General features: G+C 41.6%; 1 protein-coding gene across 4 annotated transcripts in view; it reads right to left on the bottom strand.

Annotated features, from left to right (window-relative positions):
* Positions 1 to 18,523, bottom strand: part of lzts3.S (leucine zipper, putative tumor suppressor family member 3 S homeolog) — a 41,993-nt gene that overhangs the window by 13,953 nt on the left and 9,517 nt on the right. The window contains exon 1 of one of the 4 annotated variants that reach the window (XM_041579358.1): positions 18,153 to 18,371. The exons of 2 other annotated variants lie outside the window; for them this stretch is intronic. The gene's annotated coding sequence lies outside the window, so the exon portion shown is untranslated. Of the gene's footprint in view, positions 1 to 3,188; positions 3,285 to 18,152; positions 18,372 to 18,523 lie in introns of those variants that run through there. One more of the 4 variants, XM_018242975.2, reaches the window with a different exon arrangement.

Here is an 18,523-nt window from a genome sequence, read left to right as displayed (position 1 = left end):
GGATTGATAAATCAATCGAAACGTTGCCTTTTTTCTGTATTTTTTGGGTTTAAAAAACCTTACACTTTTTCAAATTTTCTCCATTGGATCTCTTGAGCCTTGCAGCAGGCGTGGGTCTTTCAGCATAGCCCCTGATAGCACAAAAGGTTTATATTCAGGGGTGTAAGCTCTCTGCTTCTGTTACTACAAATGCATTGGGCGTCAAAAATAGTTTCTCAGCAACAATTTTGTCTTGGCGACTTTTTTGTCTCGGCAACTTCTTTGTCCAAACGCATTAAAGTCAATGGGCATCAAAAAACATTTTTTTACGCGCCACAATTTTTTGCAAAATTTTCAGGTGGTGAAGTAGAGAAGTTCGCTGCAAATCGATGCCTGATGAATAAATTCGCTCGTCACTAATAGGCACAATTCTGCACCCAATGTTGCACGTAGTGATCACAAACAGGCCCTTGGGTGGGTTATATGAGCCATTACAGACTCAAGCACATTATTCAGACATAACCACAAGGTCATTACAGCCCAGAATATAACTTGTTCATGATTGTTGTGGTCCCTAACAGATTTTATGCCCATATATCACATCTGTCACAAGGGGTCACCAAAAACAGATCTGCTGGGACGGCCCACTATCTGGGCAGCCATTTTTGGGGAACAGTCAGATTTCTAGTTTCCAGGTCCCTCCTATGACAACGTGACTGGCCAATGGACATACGAGTTGCTGACAGGCAGAGACTGGGAATTGACTTGGTTTTCCGCACTCACAGCGAGAGAACGGAAGGGCACATCTATAAGTGTGTTATTTAATACCTCCTTAAATAACACACCCATCTTAAAAAAAAACATACCCCAGAAATGCCAGTGTAACTACTACAAGAAATGGATAACGGACATATCAACCCCAGACAAGTCAGTGTAACTACATAAAATAGATAACGTGCATAGTGACCCTAGACACCCCAGTATAATTACTACAGAGAATGATAAAGTCCATACTAACACCAGACTAGTCAGTTTAATCAGTAGATAAAATCGATAATGTGCATATTAAGTAGGGATGCACCAAATCCAGGATTCGGTTCAGGATTCACCTTTTTTCCGCAGGATTCGGGCAGATCCTTCTTGGCCAAACCGAATCCTAATTTGCATATTCAGCATATTAACCTCAAATGTGCCAGTTTAATGACTGTATAAATGGCCATTGAGCGCACCATTAGCTGCATACAAGGCAGTAATGGAAATATTGAAACATAAACTTGCCTACACAAGCTGAATAACACTACACCAAACTTTTCTTCTTTCCTAATGCTGCCATTCTGCTTGTCTCTCGCTCTCTGCCTCCCTCTGCCTGGCTCTAGGAAAAAAATTCAAGATGGCTGTGCATTCCACACTGGAACACATGGCCATCTTGGATTTCTTTTTCAAGTAGCTGAAAAGAACCAAAGAAAAGTGGGCAAAGAAGGACATTGAAACAGCAATCTGGGAGCAGGCTGTGAGCTAAAAACAGGTCCATTGGGAGGTGTGTTAGTGTGGCAATCACATCTGATGCATGGGCACATTTCTTAATAAATAAGGGTACAACTTCCCATCTCTGCGCCATTGCTGGAGTGAAAAGGGTTGAGTCTTCACATTTTTTACTCATTCTGAATTCTCAGAATTTCAAAACTGGCCAAGTTCATTTAGGAAAGAATTAATCAGAACTTCGGAATGTAGGCTGGGAGTACAGGTATGGGATCCATTATCCAGAAACCCTTTATGCAGAAAGCTCCGAATTATGGAAAGGCAGTCTCTCATATTACTCCATATTAACCAAACAATCCAAATCTTTAAAAATGATTTCCTTTTTCTGTGTAATAGTAAAACAGTCGCTTGTACTTGATCCCAAGATATAATTAATCCTTATTGGAGGCAAAACCAGCCTATTGGGTTTATTTCATGTTTATATGATTTTCTATTAGACTTTAAGGAGAAAGAAAGCTACAGAGGCATTTTATTGCCAATAGATTAGCTGCAATAGTGCAAACTAAAATGCTAAAAATGTTTTACCATACCTGAGTAAGCCACTCTAGAAGCTCTCTCTGTTTGTTTAGGCCAGCAGCTGCCATATTAGTTTGGTGTGACATCACTTCCTGCCTGAGTCTCTCCCTGCTCACTCATAGCTCTGGGCTCAGATTACAGCAGGGAGAGAGGAGCAAACTGAGCATGCTCAAGCCCTAGCCCTGGAGGTTTAAGCTGAAAACAGAAGTCTGATACAGAAGCCCATGAGTACACAATAGAAGGAAAGAAATGTGCTGTTTTTTTGACAGAGGATTCAGAGCAGCATTACTTTGAGGGTTTACTGAACCTTTCTGATAAGGCTTACTTAGTTTTAACCTTTCCTTTTCCATTAAGGTCCATTATCCGGAAAACCCCAGGTCCAGAGCATTCTGGATAACAGGTCCCATACCTGTACAAGCTACTGTTTTATTATTACACAGAAAAAGGAAATCATTTTTAAAAATCTGAATTATTTAGATAAAATGGGAGATTCAAATTATGGAAAGATCCATTATCCGGAAAACCCCAGGTCCAGAGCATTCTGGATAACAGGTCCCATACCTGTACAAGCTACTGTTTTATTATTACACAGAAAAAGGAAATCATTTTTAAAAATCTGAATTATTTAGATAAAATGGGAGTATTTGGGAGAGGGCCTTTCTGTAATTTGGCACATTCTGGATAACGGGTTTCCATATAACGGATCCCATACCTGTATAAAAGAAAGTACTGTAAGCAGTGGCATAACAAGATATTACTGGGCTGAACAGCAAATTATTTTTCAGGCCCCCAAAATGACCTGTTTTACAAATATTCTGTGTAAAGGGTCTGAGCTTAACGCTGCCCGTGTATAGGGAAGAAGTCTCGGGCCAATCAGCTGGTGTCTGGTTGCTAGGGGAACTAGACTATAGCAACCAGGAAGCCTTATTAATCCCAGATGAGCAAGAAGCACAAATAAACAGCAAGTAAAATGAATAAAAACCAAATAAAAGGCAGTTACACCGTGAATTATTGTTACATAAGATTCTAACTCCAGAGCCAACTGGATCTGCTTTAGGCCTGTGCATTTATCGAAAAAACACTCCCAGGTGTTTCTGATTACGGACCTTATTCTTTCCCTTTATTATTCCATTCAGGATCCCATTTGTACCTACCGCACCGCATGGGAACATCCGAATCGCATTCTCATTTGTGCAGAATAAACCCCTCTGAGGCCTCAGGGAAGTGATTAGCTCTGTGTTCAGAGTAGCAAATAGTAACCTGAGTTGTCTCTTTATTCCTAGGTGTTTATTTGCATTCCACACATTCCTGCTGCTTGGGAAGGCCCAGATATCCCTGGCTAATAATTACCAGCAAGTTGGGTTTCATCGCAGTTTGCTGTACGAAGTCAATTGGCCAGAAAACGTGTAAAAGGGGTGGTTCACCTTTAAGTTAAAGGGATACTGTCATGGGAAAAAAAAATTTTTTTCAAAATGAATCAGTTAATAGTGCTGCTCCAGCAGAATTTTGCGCTGAAATCCATTTCTCAAAAGAGCAAACAGATTTTTTTATATTCAATTTTGAAATCTGACATGGGGCTAGACATATTGTCAGTTTCCCAGCTGCCCCAAGTCATGTGACTTGTGCTCTGATAAACTTCAATCACTCTTTACTGCTGTACTGCAAGTTGGAGTGATATCACCCCCCTCCCTTCCCCCCCCCAGCAGCCAAACAACAGAACAATGGGAAGGTAACCAGATAACAAAATGAAAACCCATTGCAAATTGTCTCAGAATATCCATCTCTACATCATACTAACTTAATTTAAAGGTGAACAAACCCTTTAAAGTCACCTTAAACTCTGATCTTAGGGGTGCTGTTTCATTTTTTGGGTGGGGTATAGCAGAAAGGCTCCCAGGCCCTCTTTGGAAAAATCAGCAAATCAAAAAAAAAAAAAAACGTATGTATAACAGCCTTGCAGTTGGTGTTGCAGTGACACAAGGGAATGCTGGGAGTTATATTTAACAGCTGGAGATGCTGCAGGTTAGAGACCCCCAGATGAAGGTTCCAGTCTTATTTCTGACAGTGACATCATACCTCCCAACTCACGATTTTGACAGTGTATTGTAGCGTCACTACAACTGCTTGTATGGTTTGCGCATTGTATCGTCACTGCAACTGCTTGTATGGTTTGCTCATTGTATCGTCACTACAACTGCTTGTATGGTCTGCTCATTGTATCGTCACTGCAACTGCTTGTATGGTTAGCGCATTGTAGCGTCACTAAAACTGCTTGTATGATTTGCGCATTGTAACATCACTACAACTGATTGTAGCGTCACTACAACTGCTTGTATGGTTTGCGCATTGTAGCATCAATGCAACTACTGATATCATGAAGCTCAGTCTACCTGGCCAGTAGGGGTGTATACAAGTTAAATAGGTTGTTCACCTTTGAGTTAACTTTTTGTACAACAAAGAGAGGGATATTCTGAGATAATTTGCAATTGGTTTTCATTTTTTATTATTTGTGCTTTCTGAATTTTATTCATCAGCTCTCCAGTTTGTAATTTCAGCCACCTGGTTGTTAGGGTCCAAATTCCCCTAGCAACCATGCACTGATTTGAATAAGAGACTGGAATATGGGTAGGAGAGGTGTGAATAGAAAGATGAGTAATAAAAAGTCGGTGACCCCCCTCCATTTGAAAGCTGGATAGATTCAGAAGAACAAGGCAAATAAATAATAAAAACACTATTAAAATAAATAATCAAGATCAATTGCAAAGTTGCTTAGAACTGACCATTCTGTAACATGTCAAAAGTTAACAACACTAACAGCAGTAAAGAGAGACTGAAGTTTATCAGAGCACAAGTCACATGACTTGGGGCAGCTGGGAAACTGACAATATGTCTAGCCCCATGTCAGATTTCAAAATTGAATATAAAAAAATCTGTTTGCTCTTTTGAGAAATGGATTTCAGTGCAGAATTCTGCATTCTGAACCTTAAAGGGAAAAAATGTTTTTTTTTTTCAAAACGCATCAGTTAATAGTGCTGCTCCAGCAGAATTCTGCACTGAAATCCAATTCTCAAAAGAGCAAACAGATTTTTTTATATTCAATTTTGAAATGACATGGGGCTAGACATATTGTCAGTTTCCCAGCTGCCCCAGTAATGTGACTTGTGCTCTGATAAACTTCAGTCTCTCTTTACTTCTGTACTGCAAGTTGAAGTGATATCACCCCCCTCCCTTCCCCCCCCCAGCAGCCAAACAAAAGAACAATGGGAAGGTAACCAGATAGCAGCTCCCTAACACAAGATAACAGCTGCCTGGTAGATCTAAGAACAACACTCAATAGTACAAATCCAAGTCCCACTGCGACACATTCAGTTACATTGAGTAGGAGCAACAACAGCCTGCCAGAAAGCAGTTCCATCCTAAAGTGCTGGCTCTTTCTGAAATCACATGACCAGGCAAAATGACCTGAGATGCACCTACACACCAATATTACAACTAAATACACTTGCTGGTTCAGGAATGACATTTTATATTGTACAGTGAATTATTTGCAGTGTAAACAGGGTAATTTAGAAATAAAAACTACACCATAAAAATCATGACATTATTTAAAGGTACAGGAGCTTGCATGTAACATGCATTGGGGGCACTGTACTGCTCCTGAATTAAGGAGCCATGTAATTGATGGGATTTATATTTACTCATAATTCTTCCTTCACTTTTGCCTCTTTTGTCGAAGCTCACGCGCACCCGTCACAGCCAGCTGTTGTTTGCTTGTTAAGCAGCAGCGCAACTGCCTTGCATCGTCGTTGCCTAGCAACCTGAGGGAGCAGCCGCAGCCCTCTGGGGAGTGACAGTTCCGGAGGGAGACACAGCGTGCAGTTGTGATATTGCGTTCAATACTACAATAAATGCTGAGCGTAAAGCAACAATACATTCTATGATATAGAGCAGATCTTTTTTTTTATTTAAAGCCTTTATTTATATAGCACTGACATATTCTGCAGAGATTTACAGAGATTATACATCATTGCCATCAGTCCCTCGCTAGTGGAGCTTACAATCACATTCCCTATCACCGGCGTTGGACTGAGGGGTCCGGGCCACTAGTACTGCTGCCTTAGTGGCTCCACATACCCAGAGTCGGACTGGGCTAGTGGGACAATGGTAAAGAACCCAGTGGGCAGTGGCCTTCACGGGCCCCAGTCGGCCCAGACCTGCACCCCAACAATCAGCTGTTTTGGTTTGTTTTTCACGCATGCGAACGACACAAGTTAGGGGGTCCCCTGGGACTGCCAGGAGGTCACCTCCTTTTGCAGCCCTGTGGACCCCCAATGCTCCTGCACAACCCCCCCCCCTTGTACCAGGTCGCTTTGGGGCTGGGGGGGGGGGGGTCAGGGGACAGCACAGTGGAAGTGGGTCTGGGTTAGCTGGGCCCAATGAGTTTTTCCCCCGGTGTCCCTGTTTACTTCAGAAACTCTACTGTAGTTTATATAAACAAGCTGCTGTGTAGCCATGGGGGCAGCCATTCAAGCACAGGATACACAGTAGATAACAGATAAGTACTACTATAGTTTATATAAACAAGCTGCTGTGTAGCCATGGGGACAGCCATTCAAGCACAGGATACACAGTAGATAACAGATAAGTACTACTATAGTTTATAAAAACAAGCTGCTGTGTAGCCATGGGGGCAGCCATTCAAGCACAGGATACACAGTAGATAACAGATAAGTACTACTATAGTTTATATAAACAAGCTGCTGTGTAGCCATGGGGGCAGCCATTCAAGCACAGGATACACAGTAGATAACAGATAAGTACTACTATAGTTTATATAAACAAGCTGCTGTGTAGCCATGGGGGCAGCCATTCAAGCACAGGATACACAGTAGATAACAGATAAGTACTACTATAGTTTATACAAACAAGCTGCTGTGTAGCCATGGGGGCAGCCATTCAAGCACAGGATACACAGTAGATAACAGATAAGTACTACTATAGTTTATACACAGTAGATAACAGATAAGCTCTTTGAATCTCTTTGTATACTACAGAGAACCTTAGCACCCAGTCTCTTCATCCTTCTTTCATCTGGTTCCTTAGTCACAGCTCTGTGTATCCAGTTGGCAGGCATGGCACAGGCAGCAGGATGCCGTGGGATTGGAAAAACGGTATATTTACTTGGAAAGCTATTCCAGATTCTGTACAGGGACCTGTTTAGGTACAATGACATTTTGCGGGGCTGCTTCCCATCTGATCAGTTGCTGTGAGGGCGTTTGGCTGGCACGGGGTGGCAGTTAGCCAGGCATCAAAGCAAACTCAGTTAGAAAGCTGTTTTGCATGTTATCTACTACTATATAGATCATATCTACAAAGCAACATATTTATTGGACTGAATCGTGAGCAGCCTACACAAGAGTCTGATGGACACAGATAACTAGATCTACAGAAGCTTCAATCCCACATTTCTACCCCACTCCATCCATACGTACCAGCAACTGTCACATCAGATTGCTGAAAGAGAAGACTATAGGCACTTTCTCAATTTCTACGTAGACATTATGGATATGTCTGTAAACTGGATATACAGTATGGGATCCGCTATCGGAAACCCTTAATCCAGAAATTACGGGATGGCAGTGTCCCATAGACTCCATTTTATCCAAATAATCCAAATTTTTAAAATGTATTTTCTTTTTCTGTGTAATAATAAAACAGTCGCTTGTACTTGATCCCAACTAAGATATAATTAATCCCTATGGGAAGCAAAACCAGTCTATTGGGTTTATTTAATGTTTACCTGATTTTTAAGTAGCTGTAAGGTATAAAGATCCAAATTACAGAAAGAACCATTTTCCCGAAAACCTAAGGTCCTGAGCATTCTGCATAACAGGTCTCATACCTGTATTATATTACAGTCTAGGAACTCACAGAAGCCCACCAGCACACCCTTGTCTCTCCACTAAATGGTGCTTAAAGGGGTTGTTAAATGGGTGGATTAATAAAATTAGTATGATGAAGAAAAGTTTTTAAATTTTTTAACAGGTTTTCCAGTATTTATGGATCAGCTCTGGTTATTTCAGCAGTTATCTTGTTGCTAGGGTCTAATCTTCCCAAGCAACTGGGCAGTGCTTTGAATAACACGCTATGTATAGGAGGGAGGCTGAATAGGAAGATAACAGAAAGATAAGAAAGTGAGATAAAAGAAACAAGAACCATAAAATTATACCCACAGAGAGCAATAGTTTCATACCTGCCAGGGTCAGTGACCCCCATTTGAAAGCTGGGAAGTGGTAGAAGAAGAAAGCAAATGTAACTATAAAGAATAAATAATAAAGATCAATTGCACAATTGCTCAGAACATGACATTTGATAACATACTTAAAGTTAAACTTTATCAAAGGGGAGTGACCTAAAATGTTGCATATGACACAATAAATACAATTATGGATAATCCCTTGGTGGCAATTGCTTTGCTGTGTGGGTCATTTTTGGTGTTGGGAGCAAATCTCTGCACACTTGAATTCCATACTAGATGCCCTTTGGACACCATACTGGATGCCTTTTGGATACTATACTGCAGGGATCCCCAACGTTTAGAACCTGTGAGCAACATTCAGAAGTAAAAGGAGTTGGGGAGCAACACAAGCATGAAAAATGTTCCTGGGTTGCCAAATAAGGGCTGTGATTGGCCATTTAGTAGCCCCTATGTGGATTATCAAGCTACATTGAGGCTCTATTTGGCAGTACACCTGGTTTTTATGCAACTAAAACTTGCCCAAGCCTGGAATTCAAAAATAATCACCTGCTTTGAGGCCACTGGGAGCAACATGTTACTCGCAAACTACTGGTTGGGGATCACTGCTATACTGGATACCCTTTGGATGACATAATGGATGCCCTTTGGATACCATACTGAATACCCTATGGATAACATACTGGATACCATACTGGATACCCTTTGGATACCATAGTGGATGCCCTTTGGATAGTATATTGGATGTTCCTGGATGCCCTTTGGATGCCATACTGGATACCCTATGGATGCCATACTGGATACCCTTTGGATACCATACTGGATACCATAGTGGATACCCTTTGGATATCATATTGGATGCCCTTTGGATAGTATACTGGATGTTCCTGGATGCCCTTTGGATGCCATACTGGATACTATTAGGATATCATACTGGATACCATACTGGATACCCTTTGGACACCATACTGGATGCCTTTTGGATACCATACCGGATGCCCTTTGAACCAGCAGCATTGGGGTTCCTGGCACAAAAAGAAAGATAATGTCAGCCATGTATCTATATGCATGTTCACATCAGCTAGAACATAAGTGTGCCTAATGTACAGTATGCCACTCTTCTTTATACCCAAACTGTGCCACTGCAGTAAAAGACGGCCAACCACATAAAGAGCTGCCTGTTTGGCGAGTGCCCCCAGTCTGGAGTGGTGCCAGTGTTGCCAGTGCATGGCTTTAGCTTTAGTTACTACAGCTGATATCTACATTGGCAGACATGGCCCATTTTGTGATTGACAGCTCTTCTTTAGTGCACACAGACACCCCAATCCGCTCATACCGCCTAATAATAAACTCTCTCTGTTTGACATGTTTACTCGTCTGTCACTGTGTTTTTTCCATTATTTACCCAAGTTCGAAATCGCTTTCCAGACGGCACAGAGAGAAACTCAGGCAGAAAAGGCAAGAAGGTGAAATATAAAATGAAGCTATTTGTAGGCTCAAGTGTCATAAAGATTTTATATCATAGAGCTTTGAGGGAATTCTGCTCTGATATCATCCTAAGCTGGTGTGTGGCTGGAGCTGAATGTTGGACCCAGGGATGCTGACAGCAGCAGGTTTCCTTTTCCTTTAAAAACCATTAGGACTGCATCCCAATCTCTCCCCAAATTCCATCCATACCTGATATTTGCTTGTTAAAGACTCATGCATGGCCTCTACTCTTACTGATATAATGGGTATTGCCATGGCAACAGCTGGTGTAAGGAAAATATCACGTAAGTAAAAGCTCAGCTAAAAATCTGGATTTCGGCGGAACTCAGCTTGTTTTATAATACAATGTTATTATTTTAACTTCATTATCATATTATATAGAAATTGCTCACCTTTAAACCCCTCTATGGGTTTTTTTTCACACCCAAGCGCTGAGCCTGACATTTTCGTTGTCGCATTTACAAGCAACTATAAATTTTCAAGGGGAAGTTAACCAATTTTAAATTGACCTAGTACAGTATGTGTCCAACATCAAAGGCATCATTTCCTCTTGCTCCAGATACAAGTGCACTAGGGGCTGCTAAGTTGTGCCCCTTAGAGTCCATGCACAGAGCATTCTACAAGTGGTGACTTAAGATGTAATACAGGACAATGGGAAGATTGGTCACCCATGCTTTGCTTTCCTTTAACACTGCCCAGGCTCTGGCTTTGCCAGCTCAGGGACTTGTCTCCTTAAGTCTCTCCAGGCATCCTATAGACCAGTGATCCCCAACCAGTAGCTCGCGAGCAACATGTTGCTCCCCAAACCCTTGGATGTTGCTCTCAGTGGCCTCAAAGCAGGAGCTTATTTTTCAATTCCAGGCTTGGAGGCAAGATTTGGTTGTATAAAAACCAGGTGTAATGGTAAACAGAGACTCCTGTAGGCTGCTAGTCCACATATGGGCTACCAATAGCCAATCACAGTGCTTATTTGGCTCCATCCAGGAACATTTTTTATGCTTGTGTTGCTCCCCAACTCTTTTTACATCCGAATGTTGCTCACGGGTGAAAAAGGTTGGGGATCCCTGCTATAGACCATAACAATGACAACCCTATACTGCTCCAGAAACCCTCTTGTCCTGCTTTAGTGCAGCCCTTTGTTGCTGCTCAAGAAATTCCATGCTCAAAGCCACCTTCAATCTCCTGTATGTCAGCTCTGCTTTTTAGCTCCAAAGCATAATACAAACAAAAAGTCTAAAAACAAATTTGATCTATCCGACTTTCCCCACTACTGCTTCCCCCTGTTCCAAAGTGCTCCCCCAATGATACCCCTATCCCACTCTGCCCCTACTGCTTCCCCTCCTCCAAAAGACTTTTTTATGCTTCTGTGCTCCCCTACGGGTGCCTAACCCACTGTCCTCCTTAACGATTCCTACTGACTGTGTATGTTATGTATGTTACACTGGCCCACGCCCCTGTATTTCTATAGCCAGTTTAGCTGCAGTGGAAAGCATCCTTGAGCATCTACAGGTTAATACATTTTTTAATGAATGCGGCCCCATCTTTAATACAACAAGGTTCATGGTTGGAGAAACGTATTCAGCAATTCCAGTGGGCCCAATGAGCCAAGAAGAACTTGCAATGGAAAATAGCACCTTTGGTGCCTTATAATTTCCAATAATTGTTTAGAGTTGGGAGGTACATTATTATGCTCCCAATGGTACAATCATGCTCAACATTTACGACACCCAAAAACACCATATACAAAGAGCCTGCTTAAGATAATCACCAATGAGAGGCTCAAGGAAGCCCTGCCAATGAACAAGAATAAGGTACAAGGTACCCTGTGGTACAAGGCACCCTGAGATGCCTGATTGGATCCCTCAAATATCAGTAATGATCTTATTCTCTGGCAAACAGCCCACATAATCTTTTGGATCGATAACATACACTTTCATGCCCAAGAGCAGAATGCACTTTTCAGTTTCCTAAGCACCCTGTCTAATGATAACAGAAAAGAAGTTGTGTGAAAGGCAAAGTGTGGATGAAAGAGGTGATCGCTCTGACCTGAGGTTCATTAATCTGCACAAATAGCATTTGACTCAGCTCCTCAACCCCAACACAGAGCAAATGTACAGTAATAAATCTCTATTGTGCAAAAAAGTCAAACATGAAGGCGTGCCTAGCGAGAGGCTGAGCACCTAATAGAAGCACCTAATAGAAGGGTGCCCTGATAGAAAAACATCCATTAACAACTCTAGGCTTCTCAAGGGCCCTCATATGATGTCAATAAGAAAAATGAGATGTTTGTAAAGGTTTGATTTTCAACATAAAATGTAAGGGTGGTTTGTTAAGAAAGATCAACAAATGCAGCCTACTTGTTTTCCACCACAATGACCAATCAATAGTGTGTTCTTCATTGAATGGGATCATTACAGTAGAAAAGAACAAACCGATTCATCTGGCTGTCCATTCCCTAAATACCTGAGATCAGATCATTTATATCTTACTTCATGCTCAGGGAAGCCATTTTTATATCCCAAGCATATTTCCCAAACTAGGTTCTATGTTTCTATGGTTACAGGCCCATCTGGGCTTCCAATTCTAGTAATTCTCCATCCCAATTCTTGTTCAGCTGTATCTACCCCTGGTTTCTTGTTTTACTGCATTATATGATGCTAAGCTTCTCAGCACGTTGATGGTCCATCAAGAGTTGGACTGGCCTGTCTGAGTACTGGGAAATCCCCTGGTGGGCTCTAGTCAGTGTGGGCCTTTCTTCCTTTTTGGAACACAGAGGATTGATTCTTTACTATATTTTGTAAGTTTTTTTTGTCAAAATCAGGTTCTTTGGTGGGCCCTTGGTGCTCCAATCGGCCAGTGGATCAATTCATGTTCACGGAAGCCCTTTGTCTATCTCAGACTGGAGGACCAGAAGTTAGGCACCAGGTATTGAAGAAGAAGTCTAAGCCTGAGACAAGTGTTTTGTACTAAAAGTACAATGCCAATAAGTAATGTTATGCTGCTGTGTTAACTCATTTTCCTTGGCAGCCCCATGATACAGAGCAACACAGCTCCAGTTCCCTCTACAGTCTATTCTCTCCACAGTAGATATTCAACAGATTAGAATACCTCTGTATTGAATTAACACAACTTTATTGCCCTATGCAGCCCCTGAAATGAATCAGACCAGCTTCTCTCTCTTGCAAACCAATAAAATAGATCAGCACAGCTTCTTTCCTTATCAACCCATTGTAATGGAACAGCCCAGTGTTGCTCCCTAGCAGCTTCAGCATTCTCTAGAACCAGATCAGCAGATCCACCCCCAAACACTCTTATAATCTTTTTTTTACACTATGGATAATTGGAGGAGAGTTTACTCAGCTCCTTGAGTTTACTTGCCTTCCAGCAAACTGGCCGTTAGCCCCTTGGCCTGATGTGTCTGGATAGGGTGCCTGAATGGGGTGCATCACTCATCTACTTTAGAACTCTCAAGCATTTTTCCCCATTACTCTATATTTTAAATCTATTAATACAAAGACAAATTGGTGTTAATGAATTCTTGAAAGCTGATTTTCCGAACAACCTTTTGCAGACTGCACTTAGCCTGCCCTCTCCGGAATCACAGAAAGTACCATGGAGTGTTCTTAGGCCCTAATCCTTGGAAGGTCAGGGGAGCTTTTTAATCAAGGACAGCAAAACCAATGCTCAATTGACTTTTATTCCGATCACAGGATTATGTATTCACTGTTATCTAATGGTTGCTAATGCTTTGTATTTAAGGCATCTGCTGGACAATATGATGAAAAATTCAACTGGTAAGGAAGTGGACCATGTCTATTGAGTAGATATGAAAAACAGAAGACTGAGACTACTGGGAACTGCTGCACTGGCCAACTTGTAAAGGTAGGGTTAATGTATTTTAGGCTTGTTGGTTAATCCATATAAAATGTTGGCCCTACAATAAACTGTGTTTTTAAAAGCAAAGCCATAGACTAAGCAATACACTTCTCTGGCCTACCCATGTCACCTTTCATAGGAAGCCCTTTCTGTAGCAGAAACAAGTACTGTTCATGAAACACAACACATTTAGCCTATGTGCTTCAGGAGAGTCAAGTGGGTGTAGACGGAAAGACTTCTGTGTCCAACCCCTTTTTTATTATTAGTGCTATCATGCATAATAAATCAAACTGTGCCTGCTAGGTCCTTCCAGATAACATAACATCCATTGTCCACTCTTACAAAGTTTGAAGATAAATGTTATAGGTATTATGGTAAAACAAGGTGATAATTGTCCTGGATGGGGTCTGCTAGGTTCTTCACCCAGTAGAAGATCGCCTGGTACTCTAGAAGAACTAGGTCTAGTTCAAACCTAAGGAGAGAGTCAAGATGGGTGTGATTGAATTAACCCCCACCCCATCATTACACCACATTACAACCTAACAAATCATTCCACAGCAAAGAAATCCCATCTTGAAGAATTGAAGGTTGGTATTTACTTCCATGAAACTCAGCAACTCCACATTCACATCTTCAAAAATGATATTCCCAACTGAAAGGTGGGTACCTATTGTGCAAATGGAGATTGATGTTGCCCTCCCAATGGCTTTTTATGGGTCTAAAACCACTAAAGAGCTACAGAGTCTTCTTTGCATGGCATCATTAAATCAACGTAATTCTGATTTGGTTTCTACATCAGTCTACTGGTAACCAAATCTGGGTTTTTCCATGGCTGCACACATTTATGCCCAGACCATGCCCTGGTGTACCCAAACAAGGCCTCTCAACTCCCATCCCCCACCACAGATTCTCAAAGGTTCTTGGAGAATCTGGAAGGGGAATGTAGAAAGTTGCCATTTCAGATAGGGTTTTGATCACAATGGCACTTCTCTCTGGGCTTTGCCAATATAAGACCACTATCCATGTTCAGGACATCCCCTAAGAACAACTGTGTCATTCCTTTCCAATTCAGTATATAAATTCTTACAGATTTAACGGTCTCCATCATATGGATTCCTCGTTGATGCCAGTATCCTGTGAGGCCTGGCTTTCTGGAAGGCTAGAAAGATACGCCATTTAAATAAAAAACTATTTTTGGTCCCAGTCACTGAGCATGATTTATGCAGCCTGAGATGATATGGGCTTTCAGGTCAACTGAAGAGAAATTTGAAAGTGCTCCATGTTTGAGCAATGCTTTAGTTGACTCACTGGTGGCTTCAACTAAATGTTTCTAAACAAGTTCTAAATATCACTGTGTCTGTTCCCTAAGCTCCCATGACTGACATACTGAGGTCCTGTGTAAATAATGAGTTTGCTTTATCCTCATCTTAAACTTCACATATAATATATTTGGCTTCAGCAGCAAGGCACTAGTTACATGGTTAAGCACCAATGGTGTAGAGGCCAGACAAACACCCTTATGGGAGATGTAAACCAGAAATAGAATTACATTTTCTTTCATTAGGCAGTATTTTATATATTTTTTTGGTTTACATCGTTTTTAAACATCGCAGTTGCAATCCTTCAGGAAACAACACACACAATGTACCTTAAATAATTAATAGATTACTTTGTATGTCAGTGTTTGGGGAGGGGTGTATGCATGCAAAAATTGCCTTCTCCTCTACCATAAAGAAAAGGTTCATCCATATTTAATACTTCACAATTGTGAGTGTCGAGGAAGAACTGCAGCCATTACCCATCACAAGAGCAGGGACATTGCTTTACTAGTAGCAGACACTGGTGATGAAAGACAGGTACTCCTTGATTGTGAAGACACCTTCAGTTTTGGTATAATTACATCATAAAATGAAATACTTCATAATTCTACGCTTTCTACCGTCTTCTCTTGGGTAATCTTTGGTTCTTCTTCTGGCGCTTCGGCAATTTCTGTGATTTTCGGAGCATGCGCCAATATGGCGCTTACTTCAAGAAGATTACCGAAGAGAAGAATATAGTGTCCATGAACTCTAAGGCACTGAATCTGCAAAAGTAAAGAGTTTGGGGCATTTACAGAGGGTAACATCTTGGCTGTGGGGGGAGCAGGGAGAGTGTCTATGTAGGGTAGGGGATTTTAATATAAAGAGTTTGGTTCTCCTTTAAGGCAACAGTTTCAGCACAGTTTCAGCACCTTTATGCCCCCGTACCCTAAGCCAGGTCCATACAGAATGAGTTTGTTGAGATGGAAGTGGAGGAACTTGACTGCCCTGCACAGAGCCCTGATCTCCACCTAACTGAACCCATGTAAGATGAGCTGGAAGCACAAATGTGAGCCAGGTCTGAAGCCAACATTAGTGTCAAACATCACCAACACTCTTGTGGCTGGATGGAAGCAAATCCCACCACAATGTTCCAACATCTAATGGGAACCTTTCCAGAAGAGCAGTAAACCAACAAATACTTTTTTCCATTTAGTGTACAGTATATAAGGGCGTCATGGTGTCTATATTGACCTCTAGGAAGGACCATATCTGTGGAAAGGTCAGGTATGTGTTAGCCATAAACGTTTCCTGAGGTGGATAAAGATATTAAATTCCCCTTCACCCGGTACCTCCCCTCCCTGCCAATCTCTGTTTAACTGCAAATGAAACTGGACGGAAGCCAGTAAAGGATTTTCGTAAGGCAGAAAATGTCTCATCCCATGCAGAGGAGTCACATTTGTAATCTACAATGTACAGACCATCTATAGTCTGACCATGACACTCCTCATTATATTCACCTGGCAGCACCCTGGTAAACTCCTATTTAGGATCATAGTCATCTCTGTTTGGACATTTTTCAGATGTTGCCTGGTCATCCCGCAGACATAGAGGAACAGTTCCACCACCATGGTTATAGGCTAGAGTTACACACTGACTCACACATGCACCGTGGATGGGATGAACCACAGAACTTGGGCTTTCAAATAAAGGCAACTTGTCTTTAAAGGGATACTGTCATGGGAAAAAAAACATTTTTTCAAAATGAATCAGTTAATAGTGCTGCTCCAGCAGAATTCTGCACGGAAATCCATTTCTCAAAAGAGCAAACAGATTTTTTTATATTCAATTTTGAAATCTAGACATATTGTCAATTTCCCAGCTGCCCCAAGTCATGTGACTTGTGCTCTGATAAACTTCAATCACTCTTTACTGCTGTACTGCAAGTTGGAGTGATATCACCCCCTCCCCAGCAGCCCAACAAAAGAACAATGGGAAGGTAACCAGATAACAGCCCCCTAACACAAGATAACAGCTGCCTGGTAGATCTAAGAACAACACTCAATAGTAAAATCCATGTCCCACTGAGACACATTCAGTTACATTGAGAAGGAAATACAGCAGCCAGCCAGAAAGCATTTCTCTCCTAAAGTGCAGGCACAAGTCACATGACTGGGGGCAGCTGAGAAATTGACAAAATGTCTAGCCCCATGTCAGATTTCAAAATTGAATATAAAAAAATCTGTTTTCTCTTTTGATAAATGGATTTCAGTGCAGAATTCTGCTGGAGTAGCTCTATTAACTGATACGTTTTGAAAAAAACATGTTTTCCGATGACAGGATCCCTTTAAGCTTCATTGTCCTTTAAACACTTTCACTTAATAAGAGAAATCCCCCCCCCATTAACTCCCCTTTAATGCTGGGGATTTAGGGCCATGGGATTAGAAACAAGAGCAGCAGACACTGCAGTTGGGTGACCCGGCATGAGGCCCTATGAGGTGTTGTTTATAGTAATATCAAAATTTCTATGTTGTTTAAGGCTAGACTTGATTTTGCTATGGGGCCCTGGGACATAAATGGATCATTGGGTGTCTGCAACATTTCATCTTCACTGGAACTGGATATTCCAAACTGGCAGCTCAATACCGTAACAACATGGAAACACGAGTATCATTTTGAGCAGAGGGTATTGGCTTATTTGGTATTTGGGATGCAAAAGGTTGACAAATTGGAAGGTTCACCAGCATCATATTTGACTTTTCTTGGCAACGAAACATGCAGCACCCAAGCTATGGATGAATGGATACACAGACTGACATAGACTGACATAGAAGAACTAACAGATGATAGACAGAAAGACAGACAGATAGATACTGTAGATAGATAGATAGATAGATAGATAGATAGATAGATAGATAGATAGATAGATAGATAGAGAGAAATAGATAGATCATACATATATATTGTAGTTAGATAGATAGATAGATAGAGAGAGAGAGAGAGAGAGAGAGAGAGAGAGAGAGAGAGAGAGAGAGAGAGAGAGAGAGAGAGAGATATGATAGATAGATAGATAGATAGATATCCATGATACATGGACAAACCAAGATGATATTCAGATTCATCTGACGATATGTTATTTACCATATAACTGCCCAATGCCCAGGCTAAATCCACCCAGTGATAAACCCCTCTGTCCTTACCTCTGCAGCCCCTCTCCTTATTCCTGTTACAGGGGCCTCTCTTCTCCATAAAGCAGAGTCATGATTTCCTACTGCACCCGCAAGCTCTAATCAGCATCACTATCAGATGGAGATGGGAGGGAGATGAGGATTGGGGATGTTTTCTGAGCAGTGAAGGCAGCTGTGACATCCACTTGCTTTCCCATGCCAACCTCTGTGTGTGTGTGTGTGTGTATGGGTGTGTGTGTGTGTATATGTGTGTATATGTGTGTGTGTGTGCGTCTGTGTGTATATGGGGGTGTGTGTGTTCCAACACACTGAGTCACGTTGCTGTGTAGCACTGAGTGTTCAGCTGAGCTCACTCTCCACGTGGGTTGCTAAGTGGATGTGAT

This window comes from Xenopus laevis, chromosome 1S (assembly GCF_017654675.1).
Source record: "Xenopus laevis strain J_2021 chromosome 1S, Xenopus_laevis_v10.1, whole genome shotgun sequence".
Classification (NCBI taxonomy): Eukaryota; Metazoa; Chordata; class Amphibia; order Anura; family Pipidae; genus Xenopus; species Xenopus laevis.
This window is presented reverse-complemented; position numbering and strand designations above follow the sequence as displayed.